The sequence below is a fragment of the Ambystoma mexicanum genome, chromosome 12 (genome assembly GCF_040938575.1).
Source record: "Ambystoma mexicanum isolate Mex_15411 chromosome 12, UKY_AmexF1_1, whole genome shotgun sequence".
In the NCBI taxonomy this organism is placed as follows: Eukaryota; Metazoa; Chordata; class Amphibia; order Caudata; family Ambystomatidae; genus Ambystoma; species Ambystoma mexicanum.
In genome coordinates this window covers 354,448,236-354,475,979 of record NC_090936.1, presented here as the reverse complement: position 1 = coordinate 354,475,979, position 27,744 = coordinate 354,448,236, and the positions used below count along the sequence as shown (strand labels likewise).

General features: G+C 49.1%; 1 protein-coding gene across 9 annotated transcripts in view; it reads left to right on the top strand.

Annotated features, from left to right (window-relative positions):
* ITPR2 (inositol 1,4,5-trisphosphate receptor type 2) overlaps positions 1–27,744 on the top strand; it is a 4,412,221-nt gene that overhangs the window by 1,021,481 nt on the left and 3,362,996 nt on the right. The window lies entirely within an intron of this gene.

Here is a 27,744-nt window from a genome sequence, read left to right as displayed (position 1 = left end):
AGCCGTGCCCGCTCCAGGTCCCAGTCCTCGACGCCCTCGAGACCGTTGGAGCCTGTGAGGCCTTCTAAGAAAGCATTGATGCCATCGGCGCCATGTCCGTCGAGGGACTCTCTCGAGGCTCCGCCTCTGAGGAAGTCATCGACGCCATCGGCGCTGAGGCCGTCGAAGGACACGCTCGGGGCTCCGGCCTTGAAGCCGTTGTCGAAGCCGTCGGTGCCTCGTTCGGCGTCAACGCCGATTCTGTCGACGCCTTTTGAGGTGGCTTTATTGTAGGTGCCCCAGAGACCGGTGGAAACCCCGAGGAAGTCCTTGAGTAAGTCAGTGAGGCCTGTGTTTGAGCCTTTTTATGTACCCTCATCCAGGGATTTATTCCAGCCTTTGGATTACATCTCTGAGGTGGATGAAGGGTCAGATGTGGAGGGGTTTGTTCCTCCTGAGGTTCCTGATGACTTGTTGTCTTTTCATAGCCAATTGGAAGACCTTTGTCAATCTTTACATGACGCAAGTGGTCTTGATACCTCCCCGGAGGTTGAGTTTGGCAGGCCTGAGCCTGGTACACATGCTGACTCCTCGTACAGGCGCCTCATGTCGAGGGTGACGGAGTATCTGGGGTGGTCTGCTCCACCTGTGGATTTTCTGCAGGATGATCTGACGGATATCCTTGACCAAGGTCCACCCACTGACCCGGTGTTACAAAGAAGGGTGGCAGTGGCTTGGACTACTCTGGAGCGTCTTCTGGCAGTAGATAAGTTGTTGCCGAAAAAATACCACCCAGCCAGTGGCGACCCCTGCTACTTGTCCAGAGATTATGGTGGTACAGGCAGCTACGGCCCCAGCGAAGCAGGCGTCATACCCTACAATCCCTCCTGATAGGGACGACAAACGCTTTGACGGTTGGGCGAAGAAGGTATTTTCTTCTGAGTGTATGGCTTTAAAAGCAGCCAACCCCGTTTACACCCTTGCAAGATTCACTCACACTCTGTGGAATTGTGTATCTTTGGCGGCTGAACATATTCCCGAAGGAGGAACTGGAAGGTTTTCTTCCCGTCGTTCAGGATGGCAAGGATGCCATGTGTGAATCCGTTCAGTCGGGTCTGGATATGGCAGACTGTGTCAGCCGGTCCATGGCGGCGAGCATCATGATGTGCAGGTTTGCGTGGTTGCGGAAGTCCGGGTTTGCTCATGGTGTACAGTCCCGGCTTCTCAACATGCCCTTTGATGGTGACCATCTTTTTGGCAGCAAGGTTGATGAGAGCCTTTAGAGGTTGCAGACCTCCAAAGCTGCAGCAAAGTCGTTGAGCGCTGCAGTACGTCAACCTCCGCCTTTTCGTCCTAGGGGACAGCAATGGGGGGGAGGTTCCTTTCGATACTACTCTTCCTCTTCCTTTGATAGATTGAGGGGAGCTGCCAGTCAAAGGAGCCAACATAGGAGTACCAGAGGTGGTAAACAAGTTACTCGGGGTACCAAAGCTGCTCAGGCAGTTGCCTCTTTGCCCTCAGGCACTGCCACAGCCGCTTCAGCTCAGTCATGAGGCCATGTCCCATGGTTCGCCGGTTGGGGGAAGGTTGGCGCAGCATCTTGTAGAATGGCGTGCCATTACTTCAGATGTGTGGGTTCTGGAGATCATAGCCCACGGCTACTGGCTTCCTTTCTGGCAGAGGCCTCACGACAATCCACCGGGGAAGCTCTCTTTGAAGAGCCCGGATCCCCTCCTTGCGCAGGAAATCAAATCCCTGCTGGAGAAATGCGCCATAGAACTGGTGCCTGTAGCGGAGAGGAACAAGGGATGGTATTTCCCATATTTTTTGATCCCGAAAAAAGACGGGGGATTGAGACCCATCATGGACTTGCGTGGCTTGAACAAGCTCTTCAGGAAGGACAAGTTCAAGATGGTTACTCTCTCTCAAGTCCTCCAGGCCCTTCAACCTCAGGACTGGTTGGTGTCTCTCGACCTCATGGATGCTTACTTTCATGTGCCGATTCATCCCAAGCACAAGAAGTACCTGAGATTCAAGGTTGGCGACTCGCATGTTCAGTTTCGGGGCCTGCTGTTCCGATTGACCTCCGCCACGAGGGTCTTCACCAAGCTCATGGTGGTGGTGGCAGCATATCTCAGGAAAGGGGGATTCAAGTCTACCCCTACCTGGACGGTTGGTTGATCAGGGCGTGCTCTAGAGAGCTAGTCCTGGATCATCTGTCAGTCACCTGCCACTCCCTTCACAGGCTGGGCTTCTCCCTCAACTTAAAGAAGTATCACTTGACACCTACTCAGCGGCTCCAGTACATCGGAGCAGTGCTTGACACATCCCTGGGGCCGTGTTCGCCTCCCCAGGTGAGGGCTCATCACATTCTGCAGATGGTGCACAAGTTTCAACATGCCCAGTCTCCAGGCCTTCGAGTTCTTGAGGTTGCTCGGCCTCATGGCATCCTGCATTCTACTGGTGCCAGATGCCAGGTTGCGGATGAGATCTCTGCAATGGGCTCTCAAGAGGCAGTGGTCGCAGTCCTCTGGCAGGATGTCGGATCCCGTTCAGGTGCCTCCCTTGGTCGCCCAGGATCTTCTGTGGTGGGCCGTCAAAGGCAATCTGATGAAGGGGGCTCCATTTTGGTTACCCTGGCCAGAGGTAACGATCGTGACGGATGCATCCCTCATGGGATGGGGAGCTCATGTCAACGGCTTGACAGTCAGCGGTCGTTGGTTTCCGTTGGAGTCCACTCCATATCAATCTGTTGGAGCTGCGGGCCATCAGGCTAGCACTGAAGGCTTTTCTGCCGTCTGTGCGGGGGAAGAATGTCCTGATTCTGACGGACAATACAGTGGCCATGCACTACCTCAACCAAAAGGGGGGGCAGGGTCTCTCCCACAGTGCAGAGAGGCGATGCAGCTCTGGTTCTGGGCCATCCAGCAGGAAATTTCGATCTCAGCAGTTCATCTGGCCGGGGACGAAAATGAGGCGGCGGACGCTCTGAGCAGGAATAGCACGGTCTCTCACGAGTGGGAGCTGGCTCAGGCAGTTCTCTTGGAGATCTTCGCCCTTTGGGGGACCCCTCAAGTGGATGTCTTTGCCACCAGAGCGAGGTGAGTTGAGCTTCAGCCCCCTTTTGGTGGTGTTAACAGTGGGGCATTAGTAAATTGTTGATTTCTTGGGGCCCGTGCCCTGGTGTTTCCCTCTCCCCTCCTTGTTCCTCCGCGGCCCAATACCTGGCTGCTGGTCGTCCGTCCGTCCCTCCCGCCTCCCATCCCACCCACCCCTGCCCTGACTGGTTAGCAAGTCCCTGTGGCCTGCAGCTGGTGGTGCGCAGTGTCGATCCCTCCCTCGGCTCTTTCCATCCAGATCGAGGTGAGTCGAGCTGCAGCCGCCTTTTGGTGGTGTTAACAGAGTGGCATTAGTACATTGTTGATTTCTTGGGGCCCGTGCCCGGGTGTTTCCCTCTCCCCTCCTCATTCCTCTGAGGCCCATTTCCTGGCTGCTGGTCATCCCTCCCTCCTGCCTCCCATCCCGCCCACCCCTGCCCTGATTGGTTACCAAGTCCCTGTGGCCTGGAGCTGGTGGTGCACAGCATCGATCCCTCGGCTCTTTCCATCCAGAGCGAGGTGAGTCGAGCTGCAGCCCCCTTTTGGTGGTGTTAACAGTGTGGCATTAGTCAATTGTTAATTTCTTGGGGCCCGTGCCCTGTTGTTTCCCTCTCCCCTCCTCGTTCCTCCGTGGCCCATTTCCTGGCTGCTGGTCCTCCCTCCCTCCCTCCCGCCTCCCATCCCGCCCACCCCTGCCCTGATTGGTTAGCAAGTCCCTGTGGCCTGGAGCCGGTGGTGCGCAGCGTCGATCCCTCGGCTCTTTCCATCCAGAGCGAGGTGAGTCGAACTGCAGCCCCCTTTTGGTGGTGTTAACAGTGTGGCATTAGTAAATTGTTGATTTCTTGGGGCCCGTGCCCTGGTGTTTCCCTCTAACCCCTCCTCGTTCCTCCGCGGCCCATTTCCTGGCTGCTGGTCATCCCTCCTGCCTCCCATCCCGCCCAACTCTGCCCTGATTGGCCCAGACGAGAGGACTCCCCTCCATTACCAGTCCTCCTAGGGCAGCCGTCTGCCCGGCAGCCCATCGGCTAAGGACCGGAGGCAAAGGACGGCTCCTACAGAGACGGCTCCAGATCGTATCTGCAGGTATCCGCAGGAGAAGCAAGAAGCCAACAATAAGTAAGTGTGGAAAGGGTGGGGCCAGAAGCAATTACTTCACGCCATACTACCCCACCACTCATATAACAAAGCATCACCACTGTAAATTCGTTATATCTGTAATATATTTGCATTTGGAAACTCTGTCCCATACATGTGAAAAGTTGAATCTAGAAGTGTGCCCAATAGCCTCTCATTGAAAGTTGAATTCAGAAGTGTGCCCAACAGCCCCTCTGTGAAAAGTTGTATTTAGAAGTGTGCCCAATATCCCCTCTATGAAAAGTTGAATCTTGAAGTGAATTCAGAAGTTGAATTTAGAAGTGTGCCAAATAGCTTCTAGGTGAAAGTTGGATTTAGAAGTGCATTTAGAAGTTGAATTTAGAAGTGTGCCCAATAGCTTCTATGTGAAAGTTGAATTTAGAAGTGCATTTAGAAGTGTGCCCAATAACCTCTCTGTGAATTTAGAAGTGTGCCCAACAGCCCCTCTGTGAATTTAGAAGTGCATTTAGAAGTTGAATTTAGAAGTGTACCCAATAGCCTCGTGAAAAGTTGAATTCAGAAGTACATTTAGAAGTCAAATTTAGAAGTGTACCCAATAGCATCTCTGTGAAAGCTGAGTCTAGAAGTGGGACCAATAGCCTCTCTGTGAAAGCTGAATCTAGAAGTGGGACCAGTAGCCTCTCTGTGAAAGTTGAATTTAGAAGTGCGCCCAATAGTCTCTCTGTGAAAGTTGAATTTAAAAGTGTGCCCAATAGACTCTCTGTGAAAGTTGAATTTAGAAGTGTGCCCAACAGCTTTTATGTGAAAGTTGAATTTAGAAGTGTGCCCAATAGACTCTCTGTGAAAGTTGAATTTAGAAGTGTGCCCAATAGCTTCTGAGGGAAAGTTAAATGTAGAAGGCCGCTCAATAGCCTCTCTGCGGAAGTTGAATTTAGAAGTGTGCCCAATATCCTAATAGTCTAATACCGTGCCTGGTTGAACCGACTAATCTCCCTAATAACCTCTCTGTGCAAAGTTGATTTTAGATTCATGCCTAATACCCTCCCTGTATAAAGTCAAATTGAGAGAAGTGTGCCTATTAGCGTGCCCTAATTGAACTGACTAGTCTCCAGAATAGTCTCACTGCGCTTAGTTCAATTTAGAAGTGTACACGACAGCATTGAGGTTAGAAGCGTGCCTAAATATCCCTTCTGCGCAAAGTCTAAGTTATACTTAATAGTATATCTGTGTAATGTAGAATCTAGAACTGTGCCTAATAGTCTAATATCCCCTCTATACAAAATTGAATCTAGAGATAGACCTAATATCATCTCTGTGTACAGTTAAATCTAGAAGTGCACCTAATAGTCTAATATCATCTGTGTAATGTGGAATTTAGAACTGTGCCTAATAGTCTAATATCCCCTCTATACAAAATTGAATCTAGAGATAGACCTAATATCATCTCTGTGTACAGTTAAATCTAGAAGTGCACCTAATAGTACCTAATAGCCGAATATCATCTCTGTGTACAGTTGAATCTAGAAGTGTACCTAATAGTACCTAATAGCCTAATATCATCTCTGTGTACAGCCGAATCTAGAAGTGCACCTAATAGTCTAATATCATCTTTGTGCAAATTGAACTTGGAAGTGTGCTTAAAAGCGTGCCCCCAATGAATTTAGAACTACAATTAGAAAGCTCTCCTAAATTCCACCTAAAAGCTTGTACCAAGCATGAGTACACCCTCTCCACCAGAGTTTGTCGGAAATGACCACTGTGGACCGCCCCCACGTGGCTTGAACAAGCTCTTCAGGAAGGACAAGTTCAAGATGGTTACTCTCTCTCAAGTCCTCCAGGCCCTTCAACCTCAGGACTGGTTGGTGTCTCTCGACTTCATGGATGCTTACTTTCATGTGCCGATTCATCCCAAGCACAAGAAGTACCTGAGATTCAAGGTTGGCGACTCGCATGTTCAGTTTCGGGGCCTGCTGTTCCGATTGACCTCCGCCACGAGGGTCTTCACCAAGCTCATGGTGGTGGTGGCAGCATATCTCAGGAAAGGGGGATTCAAGTCTACCCCTACCTGGACGGTTGGTTGATCAGGGCGTGCTCTAGAGAGCTAGTCCTGGATCATCTGTCAGTCACCTGCCACTCCCTTCACAGGCTGGGCTTCTCCCTCAACTTAAAGAAGTATCACTTGACACCTACTCAGCGGCTCCAGTACATCGGAGCAGTGCTTGACACATCCCTGGGGCCGTGTTCGCCTCCCCAGGTGAGGGCTCATCACATTCTGCAGATGGTGCACAAGTTTCAACATGCCCAGTCTCCAGGCCCTCGAGTTCTTGAGGTTGCTCGGCCTCATGGCATCCTGCATTCTACTGGTGCCAGATGGCGGATGAGATCTCTGCAATGGGCTCTCAAGAGGCAGTGGTCGCAGTCCTCTGGCAGGATGTCGGATCCCGTTCAGGTGCCTCCCTTGGTCGCCCAGGATCTTCTGTGGTGGGCCGTCAAAGGCAATCTGATGAAGGGGGCTCCATTTTGGTTACCCTGGCCAGAGGTAACGATCGTGACGGATGCATCCCTCATGGGATGGGGAGCTCATGTCAACGGCTTGACAGTCAGCGGTCGTTGGTTTCCGTTGGAGTCCACTCCATATCAATCTGTTGGAGCTGCGGGCCATCAGGCTAGCACTGAAGGCTTTTCTGCCGTCTGTGCGGGGGAAGAATGTCCTGATTCTGACGGACAATACAGTGGCCATGCACTACCTCAACCAAAAGGGGGGGCAGGGTCTCTCCCACAGTGCAGAGAGGCGATGCAGCTCTGGTTCTGGGCCATCCAGCAGGAAATTTCGATCTCAGCAGTTCATCTGGCCGGGGACGAAAATGAGGCGGCGGACGCTCTGAGCAGGAATAGCACGGTCTCTCACGAGTGGGAGCTGGCTCAGGCAGTTCTCTTGGAGATCTTCGCCCTTTGGGGGACCCCTCAAGTGGATGTCTTTGCCACCAGAGCGAGGTGAGTTGAGCTTCAGCCCCCTTTTGGTGGTGTTAACAGTGGGGCATTAGTAAATTGTTGATTTCTTGGGGCCCGTGCCCTGGTGTTTCCCTCTCCCCTCCTTGTTCCTCCGCGGCCCAATACCTGGCTGCTGGTCGTCCGTCCGTCCGTCCCTCCCGCCTCCCATCCCACCCACCCCTGCCCTGACTGGTTAGCAAGTCCCTGTGGCCTGCAGCTGGTGGTGCGCAGTGTCGATCCCTCCCTCGGCTCTTTCCATCCAGATCGAGGTGAGTCGAGCTGCAGCCGCCTTTTGGTGGTGTTAACAGAGTGGCATTAGTACATTGTTGATTTCTTGGGGCCCGTGCCCGGGTGTTTCCCTCTCCCCTCCTCATTCCTCTGAGGCCCATTTCCTGGCTGCTGGTCATCCCTCCCTCCTGCCTCCCATCCCGCCCACCCCTGCCCTGATTGGTTACCAAGTCCCTGTGGCCTGGAGCTGGTGGTGCACAGCATCGATCCCTCGGCTCTTTCCATCCAGAGCGAGGTGAGTCGAGCTGCAGCCCCCTTTTGGTGGTGTTAACAGTGTGGCATTAGTCAATTGTTAATTTCTTGGGGCCCGTGCCCTGTTGTTTCCCTCTCCCCTCCTCGTTCCTCTGCGGCCCATTTCCTGGCTGCTGGTCGTCCCTTCCTCCCTCCCGCCTCCCATCCCGCCCACCCCTCCCCTGATTGGTTAGCAAGTCCCTGTGGCCTGGAGCTGGTGGTGCGCAGCGTCGATCCCTCGGCTCTTTCCATCCAGACCGAGGTGAGTCGAGCTGCAGCCCCCTTTTGGGGGTGTTAACAGTATGGCATTAGTAAATTGTTGATTTCTTGGGGCCCGTGCCCTGGTGTTTCCCTCTCCCCTCCTCGTTCCTCCGTGGCCCATTTCCTGGCTGCTGGTCCTCCCTCCCTCCCTCCCGCCTCCCATCCCGCCCACCCCTGCCCTGATTGGTTAGCAAGTCCCTGTGGCCTGGAGCCGGTGGTGCGCAGCGTCGATCCCTCGGCTCTTTCCATCCAGAGCGAGGTGAGTCGAACTGCAGCCCCCTTTTGGTGGTGTTAACAGTGTGGCATTAGTAAATTGTTGATTTCTTGGGGCCCGTGCCCTGGTGTTTCCCTCTAACCCCTCCTCGTTCCTCCGCGGCCCATTTCCTGGCTGCTGGTCATCCCTCCTGCCTCCCATCCCGCCCACCTCTGCCCTGATTGGCCCAGACGAGAGGACTCCCCTCCATTACCAGTCCTCCTAGGGCAGCCGTCTGCCCGGCAGCCCATCGGCTAAGGACCGGAGGCAAAGGACGGCTCCTACAGAGACGGCTCCAGATCGTATCTGCAGGTATCCGCAGGAGAAGCAAGAAGCCAACAATAAGTAAGTGTGGAAAGGGTGGGGCCAGAAGCAATTACTTCACGCCATACTACCCCACCACTCATATAACAAAGCATCACCACTGTAAATTCGTTATATCTGTAATATATTTGCATTTGGAAACTCTGTCCCATACATGTGAAAAGTTGAATCTAGAAGTGTGCCCAATAGCCTCTCATTGAAAGTTGAATTCAGAAGTGTGCCCAACAGCCCCTCTGTGAAAAGTTGTATTTAGAAGTGTGCCCAATATCCCCTCTATGAAAAGTTGAATCTTGAAGTTAATTCAGAAGTTGAATTTAGAAGTGTGCCAAATAGCTTCTAGGTGAAAGTTGGATTTAGAAGTGCATTTAGAAGTTGAATTTAGAAGTGTGCCCAATAGCTTCAATGTGAAAGTTGAATTTAGAAGTGCATTTAGAAGTGTGCCCAATAACCTCTCTGTGAATTTAGAAGTGTGCCCAATAACCTCTCTGTGAATTTAGAAGTGTGCCCAACAGCCCCTCTGTGAATTTAGAAGTGCATTTAGAAGTTGAATTTAGAAGTGTACCCAATAGCCTCGTGAAAAGTTGAATTCAGAAGTACATTTAGAAGTCAAATTTAGAAGTGTACCCAATAGCATCTCTGTGAAAGCTGAGTCTAGAAGTGGGACCAATAGCCTCTCTGTGAAAGCTGAATCTAGAAGTGGGACCAGTAGCCTCTCTGTGAAAGTTGAATTTAGAAGTGCGCCCAATAGTCTCTCTGTGAAAGTTGAATTTAAAAGTGTGCCCAATAGACTCTCTGTGAAAGTTGAATTTAGAAGTGTGCCCAACAGCTTTTATGTGAAAGTTGAATTTAGAAGTGTGCCCAATAGACTCTCTGTGAAAGTTGAATTTAGAAGTGTGCCCAATAGCTTCTGAGGGAAAGTTAAATGTAGAAGGCCGCTCAATAGCCTCTCTGCGGAAGTTGAATTTAGAAGTGTGCCCAATATCCTAATAGTCTAATACCGTGCCTGGTTGAACCGACTAATCTCCCTAATAACCTCTCTGTGCAAAGTTGATTTTAGATTCATGCCTAATACCCTCCCTGTATAAAGTCAAATTGAGAGAAGTGTGCCTATTAGCGTGCCCTAATTGAACTGACTAGTCTCCAGAATAGTCTCACTGCGCTTAGTTCAATTTAGAAGTGTACACGACAGCATTGAGGTTAGAAGCGTGCCTAAATATCCCTTCTGCGCAAAGTCTAAGTTATACTTAATAGTATATCTGTGTAATGTAGAATCTAGAACTGTGCCTAATAGTCTAATATCCCCTCTATACAAAATTGAATCTAGAGATAGACCTAATATCATCTCTGTGTACAGTTAAATCTAGAAGTGCACCTAATAGTCTAATATCATCTGTGTAATGTGGAATTTAGAACTGTGCCTAATAGTCTAATATCCCCTCTATACAAAATTGAATCTAGAGATAGACCTAATATCATCTCTGTGTACAGTTAAATCTAGAAGTGCACCTAATAGTACCTAATAGCCGAATATCATCTCTGTGTACAGTTGAATCTAGAAGTGTACCTAATAGTACCTAATAGCCTAATATCATCTCTGTGTACAGCCGAATCTAGAAGTGCACCTAATAGTCTAATATCATCTTTGTGCAAATTGAACTTGGAAGTGTGCTTAAAAGCGTGCCCCCACTGAATTTAGAACTACAATTAGAAAGCTCTCCTAAATTCCACCTAAAAGCTTGTACCAAGCATGAGTACACCCTCTCCACCAGAGTTTGTCGGAAATGACCACTGTGGACCGCCCCCACTCCCCGATCTGCCTTCCCTCCCGCCCCCCCTTCCCAAATCATCGCACCCTCCTTCGCATTCCCTACCATTCCCCTCTCCAAACACCAAGCCAGAGGGGCACGATGGCGAGCCAACCACCCTGAAACCACTCCTCCCCCAAACCCCACCACTGACCAGCCAACGTTAACCATGCCCGCTCCCCTCACTATCATACCAGGCACACCCCACCCTGCAATCATCCACCCCCCGCCTTGCCCACAAACCCCTGCCACCTTCCCCCCCAACCGCACCCTTTCCCCTCCCTAAAAACTGCACGCCTAGCCCTAGCAAGAACCGAAGCTGCATCCCTCTCCCCCTCTGATCACCCTACCCTCTCTCACACTCCAATCGCAACAAAGAAACTAAAGAGGAAACGTACCTGGTGCCCCTCAATCTCTCGGCACTCTTCGCCTCCACCACCTCATTCCCCCAATCACCTCCTTCCCCCGTTGCTTCACTCTTCCTGAAACCCCTCTCCCTCGATTTCTCATCAACTGCAACTGAAACTCCTAACCGCCCACACCCCACCTTCAAATCCCCCGAACCAAACCCGATCATCCTAACACACGCAGCAACCCAATCCTGCCCGAAGGCCGCCAATTTTTCTGCTCGCCCACTATTCCCATCGATCATCACTTACCCTACCCCTCTCCCTCTCCAGCTTCCACTCTCTCCGCCACCAGCCCCTTCCGCTCCAGCTCCGAGACCAACCTCGCCTGCCGATGTGAACTGCATCCTATTTAATGCCCGATCCGTAGCAAAAAACAGACACTGCATCTTTGACCTCCTCGCCTCTCACAAACCAGACCTGGTTTTCATCACCGAAACTTGGTTCTCTGACGACTTCGCCCCAATCGCTAATGAAGCCTTCCTCCCTGACTACTCCCTCATCCCACTGAACCGTCCCTCCAGAGTAGGGGGAGTAGCATTCATCTTCAAGTCTCTCTTCCACTCCTCAATCATCGAGAACCAACCTTCCATTCCTTCCTGCAAATCTCTCCTTGTTAAAATATCCCTCTCCCCGTCGCTCTCACACAGCTTCCCAATAATCTACAGGCCCCCTGACTACGATAGACAATTCGCAACCAACCTCTACGACTCTATTGCCACCCTTCAACTAAACCATCCCAACCTCACCCTTCTTGGAGACTTCAACATATGGCTCGACATCCCCACCAACCCTATGACACACTCTCTGGTTGACGGTTTAGACACAATTAACCTCCAACCCCACATAAATGGCCCGACTCACTATAAAGGACACACTCTTGATGCCACCTTTAGCTCCAACACCCGGATTCATTTAAACCCCCCCCCACCCCTGTCATCTGGTCCGATCACTTCAGTCTCTCGTTCGCTATTTGCTCACCCGACCCCCTTCCCGTACTCGAATCTGAACCTCTGAATCTACGCAAATGCTGGAAAAAAACTAATAATCGTCCCGGACCTAGCCGACGCACTCCTCCAGTCTCCACCACCTACCTGCCAACTCAATAAACAACTAACCCCTGACGCCTTTGACTCATGGCTCAACGCATCTCTGATGCGGCTCACACCCCCTTGCAAAACATCAACCCACCGTGGCCTCTTCCACAGATGGTTCACTCCTGAGTTGAAGACCACTAAACAACTATATAAATACCTAGAACGCAAATGGCAGAAAGACAAAACCCAGGAGAGCAGGGCCACCTTGGCCCGACACCTTTATCAGTACAAGGCCGAAATCCGGAAAGCAAAAAAAGCCCACTACAACTCCCGAATCCTAAACTGTAAAAACCCAAGCAAAGAACTCCACAAAATCATCTCCGAATTCACCAAACCGGCTTGCAGCACGACTGCCCCGACCCCCTCAATCACTGTGCGACTCACTCTCCCTCCACTTTTACACCACGGCTATCGAAAGAACAAATACTCTAGCCACCAAACTGGCTCTCTTACATCCACCAGGCAATTCTCCCCCCATACCGGCCAGCCCATCAGCTGCGACCACTACGCAACCAACGTTCAAATCCTTTAGTCCACTATCACCAGAGCAATTTCTCAAACTTCTATCTGCCTGCAAACCATCTGGCTCGCCGCTGGACCCTTGCCCAGCCACAACCCTCAAAGAAATGTTCGCTTCCACCTGCGCAGGAGAACACGCAAGATCCATCATAAATGCCTCCCTTTTCTTCTGGTATCTTTCCCGACGCATTCAAAACGGTTCATGTCAAACCTCTAATTAAAAAACCTTCCCTCGACCCTCTTGAGCCCAAAAACTACCGCCCCATCTCAAACACCAGGTTCCTTGCCAAACTCATTGACCGAACCGCCTACTCCCAACTACATGCCTTTGCCGAAGCCAACAATCTCTTAGACCCCGCCCAATCAGGTTTCAGAGCCCGTCACGGAACTGAAACCACCCTAACCTCAATCTGGGATGACCTTAAAATGACGGCAGGCTCTGCGGGATGCGCTGCACTAATCCTTCTTGACCTATCCGCCGCCTATGACACAATCACTCAATCCTCCTAGACCACCTCCACTCCCTAGGAATTCGTGCAACCGCTCTTAAATGGATAGCTTCATTCCTCAAAGATAGGTACCAAATAACGATACTCTCCACCTATACCTCCCAAGCCCGACCAGTCGACACGGGAGTCCCACAAGGAACATGCCTATCCGCCCTCCTGTTCAATCTCTACTTGATACCCTCCCACCAATAATTTGTTCACACAACATCCTGTGTTACAACTATGCCGATGACGCTCAACTAATTCTAAAACTCCTGAACTCAAAACCCAACTCCCGACCTGACCTGGCTTCCTGCCTCCTTGACATAGAACTCTGGATGACCCAAAGCCACCTCTTGTTAAACCCCTCCAAAACAGAAATCATGGTATGTGGCAACTCCGAACTTCTTCCGCACCCACTACCTTGACCATCCGCCATGGGCAACACACCGACCCCCTCCAACTCAGTGAAAAATCATGGATGCACCCTTGACTCTGACCTAACTCTCTCACGCCAAGTCAACAACGTCTCAAAGTCCTGCCACTACCACCTTAAAACCCTTAGGCGCATCTTTCCATATCTCTGATTTCCCAACAGACTCTCCTCGGTCCAATCAATCGTTATATCAAGACTGGACTACGCAAACCCCCTATACCTCGGAGTCCACGCGTACCAACTGAATAAACTCCAAAGGGCACAAAACGCGGCAGCCAAAATGCTACTTGCGCTCGGCCCGAGAGACCACATCTCCCCAGCCCTTAAGACGCTGCACTGGCTTCCAGTAGCCCGAAGGGTGACTTTCAAAACCTTATGCATCTCCCATCGAGCACTGCATAAAACCGGACCTCAATATCTTCAAGAAAAGCTAAAACCCTATCACCCCCCACGCACCCTAAGATCAAGCTCAGCCGGCCTCCTAGTCATACCGAAGACAAACTCAGTCAGGTTAGGCGGATCATCATTCTCAGCCTTGGCCCCCACGCTATGGAACTCACTCCCACCTCACATCCGCCTAACTGAGGATTTAACGTCTTTCCGCAAACTGCTGAAAACCTGGCTCTTCCCCTAAAACCAACTCGTACCAAACTAACCCAAACAGACTAACAGCATCTCAATGACACCAATCCAACAAACTACCTGATGCGAGAAACTGACAGCTAATAACCCCTAATATAAACTAGAAAGACAAACAGAATTAAAAGAGTAAAGTAGATCAAAGCAGTGAAGTGGTTAATACGACTAAATCATACGGAAACAGTAAAGAGATTTAAATTCCTGAAATGGACATAATACATGAGGAGTGAACGAAGTGAATGGCGTGGATGAAATAGATAGAATGGATGAAGTGTGTGGAACAGATGAATGCGCTGAGTGGAAGAAGGCATGAGCGGAAGAACAGATGACTATATAGTTCGAATGAGTGTGTAAATCGAACGAGTATGTAGATTGGATGAGTGTATAGAATGGATGAACATGTTGAGCGGATGAGTGTGTAGAGCGGCTGGGCGTGTAGAGCGGATGAGTGCGTAAATACAGAGAAGCGAGTAGAACGCAAGAGTGCGTAGAACAGATTAATGTGCAGAACGGATGAGCGTAAACCAGATGAGTGTGTAGAACAGATGAGTATGTAGAGTGGATGAGTATGTGGAGCGCATGAGTGTGGATAGCGGATGAGAACGGAAGTGCAGAGAGTGTGTAGATCGCTGGAGCAGATGAATGTGCAGACCTGGCGAATGTATAGAGCGGATGAGTGGATAGAGCGGATGAGTGGATAGAGCGAATGAGTGTATAGAGCGGATGAGTGTACAGAGCGGATGAAGGTATAGAGCAGATGAGTGTAGAGAGCAGATGAATATACAGAACAGGATTACTGCGTATTAGCGAATGACTTTATAAGGCTGATGGGTGCATATTGCTGTTGAATGCGTGGAAAGCACAAGTGCATAAAGCGGATAAGTGCATAGAGCGGATGAGCGCGGGGAGCGGATGAGCACGGGGAGCGGATGAGTGTGGAGAGCGGATGAGTGTGGAGAGCGGGTGCGCGCCGAGAGCTGTTGAGTTCGGGGAGCGGGTGAATGCGTAGAGCAGATGAAGGTGTAGTGCATGCGAGAGGATAAAGCGGACAAACGCCTAGAGTGGATGAGTTACACAGACCGGATGAGTGCGTAGAACGGATAAGCATGTAGAACGGATGAGTGTGGAATGCATGCAGAGTGCGGGGAACGGATGGATGAGCGGGGTGGGATGGGTAAACTGAGCGGAAGAATGTGTAGAGTGGAGGACTGCATAGAACAGACTAGTGGGTAGGGCCAGGAAATATATAGAACAGACGAGTGCATATGAGCGAATGAGTGCATATGAAAAAAGGGGTACGTAGAGGGGATGAGTGTGTAGAAAGGATGAGTGCGTAGAGGGGATGAGTGCATAGAGGGGATGCGTGCGTAGAGCGGGTGAGTGCGCAAAACAGGTGAATGCATAGTACATGTGAGGGCATAAAGCGGATGAGTGCCTGGAGCGAACGAGTGCCTGGAGCGAACGAGTGCCTGGAGCGAACGAGTGCTTAGAGCAAACGCGTGCCTAGAGTGAACGGATATGTTGCGTAGAGCGGATGAGTACATAGAACGAACGAGCGCAGATTGCATCCAGTACTGATGACTGCATAGAATGGATGAGTACGTAGAGCTGCTGAATGCGTAGAGCATGGGGCAGACAGGAGTGCATGCGTGGGGCAGACAGGAGTGCATGTGTGGGGCAGACAGGAGCGCATGCGTGGGACAGACAAGAGTGCATGCGTGGGGCAGACAAGAGTGCATGCATCGGGCAGACTGAAGTACGTGGGGCGGACTGGAGCGCGTGGGGCAGACTGGAGCACGCGGCGCGGACTGGAGTGCATGAATGCGTCGAGCGGACCGGAGTGTGTGGAGCAGACTGGGGTGCATGGAGTGGATAGGAGTGCATGGAACGAACTGGAGCGCATAGAATTGCGGGACATATATAGTATGGTTTGGAATGCAGAGAACGTTTGAAAGAGCATATAACCCATCATATCACACCACCACGCTTACTCTCTCCTTTACACCACCACTCAACTAGAACACAGAGATACTATGACACCATTCGGTATAACTGTTCTCTTACCAACATCCGCCGCACACTCCACATCATTCTAAGTAAACACTGCTGGTTACACACCCCCCCAGCCAGGCGTTCTCCTCAGGCCTAACGCAGCCACATTCGGTCTGAATAAATCCTGCCAGAACGAACACATGCTCCTGATCTCTCAACCACCACACCTACCACTAAGAAGCAGCTATTAAACGAATACCGCAACAGCTACCCACACGCACCTTTGACTCTCTCTACTCTCTCTACTGATCTGAACTTCGGTTCCCAAGGGCGTTGAACCTACCAGCGCCTTCAGACCATACCAATGGTATATAAGGCGCTATATAAATGCAAAATAACATAACATAACCAGTGTCAACCGGAAGTGCGAAAGATTCTGCTCGGGGGAATTTCCTCCAAGTGGAGCCTTAGGAGACACGTTCGTAGTGGAATGGTCGTTCCCACTGCTGTACACATTTCCTCCAATCCCCGTCATTCCGCAAGTGTTGCAGAGGTTACGGAGGTTCGTTTCCCGAATGATCCTCATTGCTCTGGCATGTGCCAGGAGAGCGTGGTACCCGGACCTTCTCGACATGTCCATCTGACCTCCTCGTCGTCTTCCCTACCGAGACGATCTGCTGTCACGGGGGGGGTCGGGTTCTCCATCCAGAGATCAAGTCTCTCAGCCTTCATGCTTGGTATCTGAAAGGTTGAGGTATAAGGATTGGGACCTCCCTGAAGACGTGATGGAGGTGTTGCTTTCGGCCAGACGGCCTGCAACAAAGTCCCTGTACCGTTGCCGGTGGAGAAGGTTCTGCGACTGGTGCAGGGTACAGAATGTGGATCCTTTTTCATGTGCCATTTCTGTGGTTCTGTCTTTTTTGCTTTCGTTAGCCCACAAGGGCCTGCAAGTGGGTACCAAGCGCTTGTCTGAGGAGTGTTCTTATTTTAAGATTCCTTTGAATTCTCAGTTTCTGAAAGGGCTAACTCATGTGTTTCCACCGTCGCCTCTCCAGGTGCCAGGATGGGATTTGAATTTGGTTTTAAAGTTCCTCATGGGAGCACCGTTTGAGCTCTTACATTCTTGTCCATTGAGACTGTTAACCTTTAAAACTGTATTTTTTTTTTAAACAACTTTATTTATTAATCGAAGACATACGACATCAAAACAGGGAAACAAATACATTACCCCTTGTTAAGTCTTTATAGTCTGGTAGAATAAGGCATACGACATCAAATCAGCGAAGCAAATACATTACCCCTTGTTGAATCTTTAAAGTCTGGTAGAATAATGCACGCCACCTGTTGTATACTCTTCGGGGTGACATTTGTCTATTAGCCTCCGACTGTTTTCCATTTTCTCCCCTCTTCTCCTCCCTTAAAACTGTATTTTTAGTTGCGGTTCCTTCCGCATGCAGAGTGAGTGAGTTGTGAGTTGCAGGCACTTTCCGCCAAACCACCCTTCACTGTGTTCCATAAGGACATGGTTGTACTTAGGGTTCGTCCTTCTTTTCTTCCGAAGGTTGTGTCAGAATTTCATTTGAGCCAGAAGGTAGTTCTAATGGTGTTCTATCCTCCTCCGCATCCTGGTAAGGAAGTGGAGAGGCTCCATAGGTTGGATCCTAGGAGAGCTTTAAGTTTCTACATCTCACGCATTTCCCGGGTCAGAGTGGACGATCATCTCTTTGTTGGATAAGCTGGAAGGCGTTTAGGTCAAGCTATTTCTAAGCAGACCTTGTCCCGTTGGATCATCTTGTCAATATCTGAATGCTACCGTCTGGCGGGTAAGGACCCTCCGGTAGGCTTACATGCCCATTCAACTAGGGGTGTGGCTGCCTCTACTGCTCTGCAGAGGGGTGTTTCCATTCGTAATATCTGTGAAGCAGCCACATGGGCCACTGTCCATACTTTTGTAAGACACTACTCCCTGGATTCTATCCATGGGCAAGATTTAGCCTTTGGTAAGGCGGTCCTCTATTCTGCAATTTGATTGGGTATTCTAAAATATCTAAATTCTTTTCCCACCTCCATACTGTTGTGTCTTGACTGTCATGTAGCCGAAGAGTCCTCTGTCCACAAGTGCTGCACAGAGAGAATCAAGGTCACTCTCTGTACAGCCTTTGAGGCCACAGGTGGGAGATGTTCTTTCAGGAACTGCGGTACTCGTGGAACCCCGAACCACTGTAAAGGAAACACTGGTTAAGTGTCAAGCCAAAACAGAAACAACAACCAATCAACAAGTAAGTGGAACGGTCTTACCAAAAGGTGTCTGTGGAGTGGCGGTTGTACCTATGGGGAAGGTTCCGAGACCCAGCAAGGCAGTTCTTTCAGTATGTAAGTATCCCAGCAAGGTTGCAAGTGCCAGGCCCACCTGATGCCAGAATCCGAAGGGCGGAACGTAGTAGGAGTCCTTGAAACAGTCCGTGATCGTAACAAGGATCCAAAAGCAAGTACCAAAGCCAAGGGTTATCCGTTGCCAGTCCGTGAAACAAATCCGAGGTCAAGATCCAAAAGGGATGAAACAAGAGGTAAGTAGCGCCGTACAGGAATCCGGAGAAACAGTTGTGAAGCACCGAAGCACCGCAACAGAGCCGTTTAAATACTGGCGCTGCTATTTCCTCCCGGTAACATGACCCGCAAGCGCATCACGTGAGCGTTGTCCAGAAACACGTGAGCGAAAGGCGGCAGTCATGTGACGCGGAAGAAGCCGGTCTAGCAGCCGCCACGGAAGACGCCAAGGGGGCAGATGTCTCCGTGGGCAAAGAGCATGCCGACCCCGGCTTTGTGGCAGTCGGCGCCGTGGCAACTGGGGTGAAGAGAAAACCTGTGAGTCCTGGAACCGGGCAAGAGGGCGAGGGGTGTTCGGGGCACAGGGATGAGGAATGGGATCCTCAGAGGGAGTGGAATGCGTGACACATACGTTGGTACTGCTTTGGGAGTCTGTCATAGATGTGGAATATGTCGGAGGACACAATCCCTTCGAAGAACAAGTTACTTCCTTACCTGGTAACGTTCTTTCGATGGTATGTTCCTCCGACATATTCCATATCGCACCCTCCCAGCCTGCCCCTCTACAGAATTTCTTATGCGATTGCAGCTTTCGTTTCCGTAAGGCTTTCTGTAGTAATACTGGCAGAAGATTGGTGCCACACGTTCTGGGAAAAAACTACAACTGAGGCTACGGGCGTTGTGCGTCCTACATATAACATCGGGTGTCGTCAGCCGTCGGAGGAGGTCCTCGAAGGGGCGTATCGACGTCATCGACGCAGACGCCGAAAATTTTCCGAAGCAGCAGAGCTGTGGTGATTACTGTCATAGAAGTGGAATACGTCGGAGGAACATCCCATCGAAAGAATGTTACCAGGTAAGGAAGTAACTTGTTGTTTTGTGGAGGAAGTTAGTGTCCTCCAGTTTGAAGGGGAAGAATCATTAGAGGATTCTGGGAAAATTATCTTCTCCTTCAAGGACGGGGGAATTCCTCCCAAAGAAAAATGGGTCCCAAGAGACCTGAATGAAGACTGGGTGGGGGTGGAGATTGATTCACAGCCACCCATCCCTGAACCCCAGAATTGCCATTCTGAGAAAGAAATAGTGAAGGAGGGATCCTCCCCACAAACTGGTCCTAGTGACTGCCTGCAGGTAAAAGGGGGCAGCACAGAGCTAGGGGAAAAAGGGATTCCCGAAATCCCATCTATTTCAGGATGTCAAATTTGTAAATAAGATAATTGTCCAAAACGCCACTGTGTCGGAGTCCAAAATAAAGAAATTGACCACCCAGCTCGCCCAAAATGCCAATTACCTTCGCCCACTTGAGGAGAAGGAGGGGAGATTGTATGCCCCCGTTCAAGTGCAAGGGCAATGTACAATTTCAGCACTGGTGGGCACTGTATCCCAAGCCACTCTTTTGTCAAAAAGGGCTTTTGAGCAGCTAAATTCAGGAAGCGGGGAGAGACACCAGATCCCTCTCACCCCTCTCCCTGGACAACACTAGAACTTTGACAGGAATGAAATTCCTGTCGAGGGACTGCGGATTTGGAAATAAAAATTGGGCGACACAAGGTGAAACACCCAGTCATAGTCGTGACTCCAGAGGCAACACCTTGTCTACTAGGGAATGACATCCACCGCAGGTTGTCGCCCCTAATAGACTGTGTAAACAAGGTACTCTGGACTCAGACTAACAGGCCAATAAAATTAAAACAGAGTGTCAAACATGTTAGTTTAAATGGCATATGCCACATGGTTGAACAAAAATCTGATCATTTTGAGTTTCATTTCCAGAATAATCAAATACCTGACGTTACAGTAATTGCTGTAGGACAACAAACTGGTGATGGGAACTCCTCTCCATTCTTGAAAATCAACTTTCCTTCCAGTTTTAAGTGGCATTCCACACTCAAAGGAAATACTTTGAAATTTTATACTGATTCACAATCTGAAAATCCCAATTTTATAGGCAAAAGTGATGAGAAACCAGCTCAAAGTTTAGCTGACATTCAGAAAATTAGAGAACAGTTGTTCCTCCCTATTCAGTTAAATGAGGAGAAGGTGTGTGTGAACAAAGGAAAAAGCTTCATCAGCGAAGCCATGTTCAGAAAGCTCCCAAGAGATCCAGCCATTCTCACATTTAAATTAAGTGGGAAATGGGCCTGGAAACTCCCAATTCCAAACATCTCCTGCCTAGCAGGTGTATGCTCAAAATTTCTAAAGGTAACAAAAGCATAGAACATAATTGTTGGGTCGTGCCAGATGTCCCTGCAGCATTCTATTTAGGCAGTGACATTCTCAATCGGTTTGCAATTAATTTGGACCTGATAAATTACAAGGCCTGGTCTCAGGTAGGCGGCAATCCCATGGGCTTTGATGATTCAGAAAAATCATTTAGGTCAGCTCATTTGCTGTCATATGCGGTTGAAGTTCAAGTTGGAGAGGAGGTTACCATCCCAGGACGGACACGACGATTCCCACTTGAATTAAAAATTAAAAGAGGACAGAAACTGCAAAATCCTGACGCATATGTACACCTCAATGCCCATCTCCAACAGCATGGGTTGGGGTTAAACCCAACACCATTAGTCAATGTAGAACAGAACACCATTCCAATATTGATGGATAACGGCTACCCTAGGAGTATCACTCTGGGCGCAGGCACCATTATTGGAATGGCAGTTGATGACCAACATTTTTCCATGGATTTAGGAAATGAACTGATTGGACCAATCCCCAATGACTGCTTTGACAATGATGGTAACAATGACATACCACCAGACAGGATCTTCACCCGGCAAGGGGGGAATTTCCTGGTGTACTCTTCCTGCTCTTACGGGGAGGAAGAGGTGACTTGTGACATCAGGCAGGATCAGGTGATATACCAGGTCCACAGTGACTGCCTCTCTTACCTGAAACCCTCTCTCCAGGTCAATACTCTAACCAGAGACCTCTCCACCACCCAAATGGAGGAGGCCGCTGAGATAGCAAAACCCGAAGTCTTTCCAGGCTTCAGGCAAATGGTTGAAGAGCGGGTCAACCTAGCTGATGCCTGTGAGACTCCGGAGCAAAAGTTGAAGCATTTGGTCTTAGATTTCCAAGATATCTTTGCTGTGGACTCGTACGACTGTGGTAGCACAGAGATCCATGCTACAACAATTCCCAAAGACCCTGGAATGACTCCAGCATTTGTGAAGCAATATCGCTTGCCTCTCGCATCTATGGAGTCCCTGACAAAAATCATCCAAAAACCTTGAGTCCCGTGGGATAATTCATCCAGTCCACAGCACCTTTAATAATCTGGTGCTGGGTATTTTAAAACCAAATGGCCAATGGAGACTCTGCACAGACTTTAGGGAGCTAAATAAATGGGTCCGCATGTCCCGATTGCCTCTCCCTACATTGATCAAGGGCTTGCCCAGATCCAGGGGTCAAAGGTATACACTGATATTGACCTGACAAATGGGTACTGGACCATGCCCGTTAGTAGGGAGGACCAATAAAAGCTGGCCTTTACCTTCGGGGGCAGCAGTAAAGGTGGACCCGGACTCCCTTCGGATACATAAACTCTGGCAACAAATTCAACATCTTCCTACACAAGGCCATGCCCGACATGGGTGAAAGGGGTAATCTGGCATATGTGGATAATGTCTTGATAAAAAGCTCAACTGTGGAGGAAAACATAGTGGTAATCCGTTATGTTCTGACCCAGTTGAGGGTTGCCGGAGCAAAACTCTCCTTCCAAAAGGCACAGTGGTGCAGGACCGGTGTCAACTTCTTGGGACATGCAATAACTCCTGAGGGTCTCTGTCCACAGGAGGAGAAGAAGGTGGAAGCACTCCTAAAACTGAAAGACCCCACAACTCTGCTGGAGCTAAGAAGCCTCCTTGGACTGACTAATTACAGTAGGAAGTTCATTGAGGATTACGCAGAGATCACAAGACCCCTGATCCATCTGTTGCAGGGGGGGTCATGTGGGAGTGGGGTTCATAACAAGCCGAGGCAGTAAAGCAACTCAAAGGAAGTCCCTCACAAGCGCCTTGTCTAGCTTACCCTGTCAAAAACAAGAAGTTCTTCTTGGACACAGGGTTCTCGTATACATGTTTGACAGCCGTATTATATCGAAAGCATGACAAGATCAATAAAGTCATCGCCTATGCAAGCAAGACTTTATCCTCTATGGAGGAAAAATTCAAGGATTGTGAGAAGGCACTCCTGGCAACGGTGTGGGCATTGAAAAATTAACGGCCGTTCATCCAGGGGGAACACATCATAGTGGAGATTCCACACCAGCGTTTGCAATACCTCCATAGTGACAGAATCTGGGCCGGAGATGTGAGTAATTCCAGAATTACTTCCTGGATTCTGTCAATGCAAGGCTTTCCTGTGGAGGTCAGATATAGCCAAAACAAGAAGAGTCCCCTCGCGCAAGATCTGGCTGACTTGCATGATTGTGCCAGAGAAAACAGTCTCAAGGACGAAAGTCTTAATACCCAGGACAACATGGAGACGTACCTGAATTCCCCGCACTAAGTCTATGAAGAAGACAAGTGCCAGGAAACGCCCACAGTTTATGTGGACGGGTGCTCCTACCATGTTGACAACAATGGGGAAAAGGAACTAGTGGCCGGCTTTGGGAATGCCTGGGTGAATGATGCCCTGGAACCCTCCACTGGGTACAAAATCGGTCCCCGTAATAGTCAGGTGGCAGAGTGGATGGCAGTTCAAGCCATCCTCACTGCCGTCCAACACCAACTTCACAAACTGGTCATAATCACTGATTCAGATTATGTCCGAGACGGGTTCGTGGAGCACCTGGTTAATTGAAAAATCAGAGACATGCTTAAACAAGGCAAGCTAATACAAAATATTGATGATATGGTCACCTCTAATGGGATGACCATCTATTGGAAGAAGATCAAGGGTCATTCCAGAATAGAGGGGCCAGACAAAACTGGAAACACCCTAGCCGATGAGCTGGCCAAAACCGGAGCCATCCAGGGGGCTCTCCTCGAGATAGAGTCCCTATTGGGGGAAATCTAGGTCGCTGCTGTCACTAGGTCTCAGACAAATGCTCACAATGAACTCTCAACTGCCCAGTGGAGTAGGAGACCCCAGATGCTGATTTAATCACGGCACAAAAAGGGATCTGGTTATTGGGAACTTTTATCAACACATTGAGGACCCTGAGAACTTTCCTCTGACGGATATCGATTACATTTGGAAAGAGGACCTCAGGGTGTTGATGAAGTGTCCCAAAATGTTCCGAATCCAAGACGGTTTGTTGGTAAGGAGATGTATCTCTGGATGTGACCAGTGGGGGGGGGGTACCTACCTCATTCCGAAGCCTGATGCTAATTCACGCCCATGACGCAGCCACATCCGGTCATCAGTGTTTCATACTACTCTAGAAATCTCGCGGGAGGTTGCATACTGGCCACACATGGGGCAGGACCTCGACCAATATTTGAAGGGGTGTCTTGTGTGTGCACATTTTCAGCCAACTTCACTCACACATCGAGCTCCCCTCCAGAAGAGGGGGATGGCACTGCCTTGGTCAGGTTTACAAGTAGATTTCATCGGGCCCATGATTCGCTCCTCTGGGGGGAACCAGTACATGTTAACAGTAACATGCTTGTTTACCAAATGGGTGGAATGTCTCCCGGCCCCAAATTGCAAGGCAGAAACAGCAGCTGCCATGATGATCAACCACATCTTCTCACGTTTTGGCCTACCCCAAAGGATTGAGTCAGACTGAGGTAGTCATTTCACCAGCGAAGCGATGACAAAGATGTGGGAGATACTTGGGGTAAAAAGGAAACTTCACATTGCATACTGACTCCCTCTAGTGGGGGAGTTGAAAGGTACAATAAAACCATTGTGAGCATTCTAAAAAAGTTTGTGGCAGATTCTGGGCCAAGTTGGGACATCCGATTACCGCTTGTCCTGATGGCCATCAGATCGACACCTTCTTCTGCGACCAAGATGTCTCTATTTTAGCTAATGACTGGACGAAGGATGGTGCTACCTCAGCATCTGCTCTACAGAACACAAGAGCAGACACTGATAAACGCCTCCACAACTCATGAGTATATTGAGAATCTAAGAAAAACCTTCAACATGCTTTTGCGTACCCTCTGCGGAATCTGGAAAAATCAGCAGAGGGGATGAAGACTCAATATGACTTAAAAACAACCAATAAGGAATACCAAGTAGGAGATAGGGTCTACTTGTACAATTTCCAAAGGAACGAGACCAAGGAGTGGAAATTTCTACCGAGCTGGCGGGGTCCTTTTGAAATTGTAGATAAAATTTCACCTGTCGCCTATAGAATCTGCATCCCCAAAGGAGAGATGGCAGAAGAGCAAGGGGTCCATATTAATAAGTTAAAGAGTTGTCACCATAGACATACTTTGTGGCGTATTGAGGAGCCAAGAGAAAGTCAAATCAAGGAGCCATCTGGAGAATAAGAACAAGAAAAAAAGAACCAGAAGGGAACAGGGAGGTTTATAGGTATAATTATTTAGCAAGAGAATATGTTTCTTCATTGTCAGTAAGAAAATTCTAGTAACACCAATAAGTATTTGCGTCTTGTGAGTGATTATTTGTCTTTATCGTCTAAGTACTGTCATGATCGCAATGCATGTGTGTCCCACTGCTGTCAACATTCCGGGAAAGCAATCAGTGGGAAAATGTAGTAACCGGTTCTGATTTATTCACTAGATTCGTACTGGTTCCGCCCATTCATAGACCAAGGAGGACCTCTCTGGGGACATGGAAAGGAAAGATCAAAGAAAAATCTGGGGGTGTCGCTCCTCACCACAAAGAAATATCTAAGGGGAAGCTGTGGGTGTCGCTCCACACTCAAATGAGAGACAACAGGAGGATCGTGGCGTACCGCTCCCTGATGGAAGAAGGACTCCACCTGATGAACCACACTTTGCCCTACTGATGAACCCCACGTTGCCCTACGCTTCCTCGCCAATAAGATTCAGAAGAGTCAGGGGGTATTCGTGGGATACATTGACCTACTCAGCAGAATTCCAATCCATAACCAAGCTGCGCTTCAGCAGTTAACAGCAAAATGGCTGCACTGGCTCCTTTGAGCACCACAGCCTCTTATCAAAACTGTGTTTTGCAGCTACAAAATGATGGCTGCACTGTCTTTCCAAGCACCTAGTGGACAAGTTGGAACAGGGAGCACACCGAGAAAGGCTGCCAGGGTGTTTTCTCGTGTGCAGTAAAGAAGCCAAGTGAAAAGCAGCGTTGCTTTGCTGCTTGCTCAAAATGTCCCATTGAAAAGGGAATATTTTACATAAAAAATGATGCTGTCCTGACGGTCTTTTCATCTGTTTAACATCACACAGCTTTTATCAGTGAGACCCTGCCATGCCCATCCATATTCAGATTGTGCTCCAGCAAAAGAGAGCATTATCCCTGAATGACAGGCTGTGTCAGACCAGATCTGGGAAATCAACAGAAGCTTTATTTCAGCCCCACGGAAAAACGCTTGACTTTTGTGCTACAAAATGTCAAAATAAACCCGTCAAAACAAACCCTAGCTCTCTGCGCATAGGTCAATTTCAGTGGACCTTTGCCTTGAACATACTGCTGTGTGAGAGAAACTGACTAGAGCTGCAAAACAATATTGGGAATTCAGATGGAAGAGAAAAAACAAATTTGAGAGGGACATCCCAGCAGACTTCACCACGTGTCAAAATGTGCTTTTACAAATAAGAAAAATACCTGTTTAAAAGTCTAATGTCAAATAATACCCCGTCCTTGCCTAGCAATGTAAAGGGGATTTTACTGGGAAACATATATGCGATGTTTTATTTCAACAGGCTTGCTTTTGATTCAGAACAAAATAAAATAAAATAAAGACATTGGCTGGAACTAGCCAAACAGGTTTTCTGCTTGGGGGAGGGGGGGTGCTTGCAACAGGAGTGGCCTTCCCCCCCAAAAGAAGCCACAATAGATTCTGGGACACCTATGTGCTAATTGTGCCCTTGGAAACTCTGACTAGACCAAGAGAAAGAAATATCACACGCTTGTCAGACTTGTGTCTGTGCTCCAGCTTGAGACCATAGATTCTGGGACACCTACGTGTGACTTCTGGAAGTGACAACAATCATCCACTCAAACAAGCAGCTCCAAAGAAAAACTCCATGACAACTCTGGGCTAAACTGACATTTGGGTTAGCCTGGAAAGACATGACCATATTTGGAGGACAAAGGCCACCCCATTTGGCTCAAAATACTATTTGATGAATAACTTTTTAAGACTGTTAATTCTATAACCGGACAGCGTAGTAATGTAAAAGTTGTACAGTTTAAATGTGATTTTCGGGGCTTGTAAACAAGATATTGTGGCCGTCCATAGCATTTATGGGATGCAAACCCCAGGTAAATATGAATCATGGTTAAAGTGCACATGGTGGAACGTAAAAAATGTATAGAAATATGCCCTATGATACTATATGCACGCACCTAAAATTGTGGGATTTTGGGTGAAGCGGTTCCCACTAAAAACCGCAGAAAGTTCTTGGAAGGGCGAAACAATGTCGTACAAACCTGGGAGTGGGAACACCATGCTCTGTATAAAATATGTCATTTGCCTAGGTAATTTGCAAGAGTGCCACAACTGTATAAATGTGTGATTTATGTTAAGATTGATTTTTGGCAAAAAGGACTGTTGGAAGGCTTTGCACCTCATAAAATACAACTCAATAAACTGAGTCTCCTCCTTGTGGAGGCGACCTACTTAGGCTGACCTATCTGGTTCTTGGGGGTAGGTCTAACTTAGTTCTGCCCAACAATAAACCCGGTGATGTCACCCGCTTTTAAAAAAGGGGTCGCAGCTCACAGGGACAGGACACTCTCTCCTGAATTTCCAGCGCCTGCGTATCCAGATATTCCAGATCCATCTTTGCAAGATTCCAGACTGTACTGCCAGGCCAAAGCATAGTTGACCCTATCCCAGCAATGCCATTGATCCAGAAACCCCACTAAAATCCCAATTACAAGGGGGGATGCTGTGGTACCCTTTGGGGAGTATCCTGTGACCAGACCAGCTTTTTGCCCACTCCTTGCATGCCCGCAGTACCCTTGCCATCCATTGACCAGACTTGCCCAGCTGTCTTTTGCCAGGAGAGTCTGCCGTGCGGTGACCAGAGCATTGAGCCCAGAAAACCGATTGGCTGTCCCAAATTTCAAACTCCAGCGCTGATTGCGAGTATCTCCCCATCCAATAACAACACATAGCCTGCCCCATCTTGACCCTTTGTCTTTGTACTATTTTCTAAGTAATCCTAT